This window comes from Octopus bimaculoides, chromosome 6 (assembly GCF_001194135.2).
Source record: "Octopus bimaculoides isolate UCB-OBI-ISO-001 chromosome 6, ASM119413v2, whole genome shotgun sequence".
NCBI lineage: Eukaryota > Metazoa > Mollusca > Cephalopoda > Octopoda > Octopodidae > Octopus > Octopus bimaculoides.
This window is the reverse complement of record NC_068986.1, coordinates 103,834,857-103,835,167: the sequence shown is the minus strand read 5'-3', so window position 1 is coordinate 103,835,167 and position 311 is coordinate 103,834,857. Positions and strand designations below refer to the sequence as shown.

Here is a 311-nt window from a genome sequence, read left to right as displayed (position 1 = left end):
GTGTGTGTGTGTGTGTGTGTGTGTGTGTGTGTGTGTGTGTGTGTGTGTGTGTGTGTGTGTGTGCTTGCGCGTGTGTGGGTGTATGCATGTATACAGGACTTAACAAATAGCAAATAATGGTAATAAGGAACTTATGGTATCCAGGACTCGGGTGCACAACAATTAATCAGAACAAGTAATCAAAACTGTATGAACAGTACATAGAATGTGCACAGGAAGTGAATAGTGAAAAAGTCCTTGAGAAGAAGAAGAAGAAGAAGAAGAAGAAGAAGAAGAAGAAGAAGAAGAAGAAGAAGAAGAAGAAGAAGAAG

General features: G+C 39.9%; 1 protein-coding gene across 1 annotated transcript in view; it reads right to left on the bottom strand.

The window, feature by feature from the left end:
* Nucleotides 1-311, bottom strand: part of LOC128248162 (peritrophin-44-like) — a 10,770-nt gene that overhangs the window by 6,239 nt on the left and 4,220 nt on the right. The window lies entirely within an intron of this gene.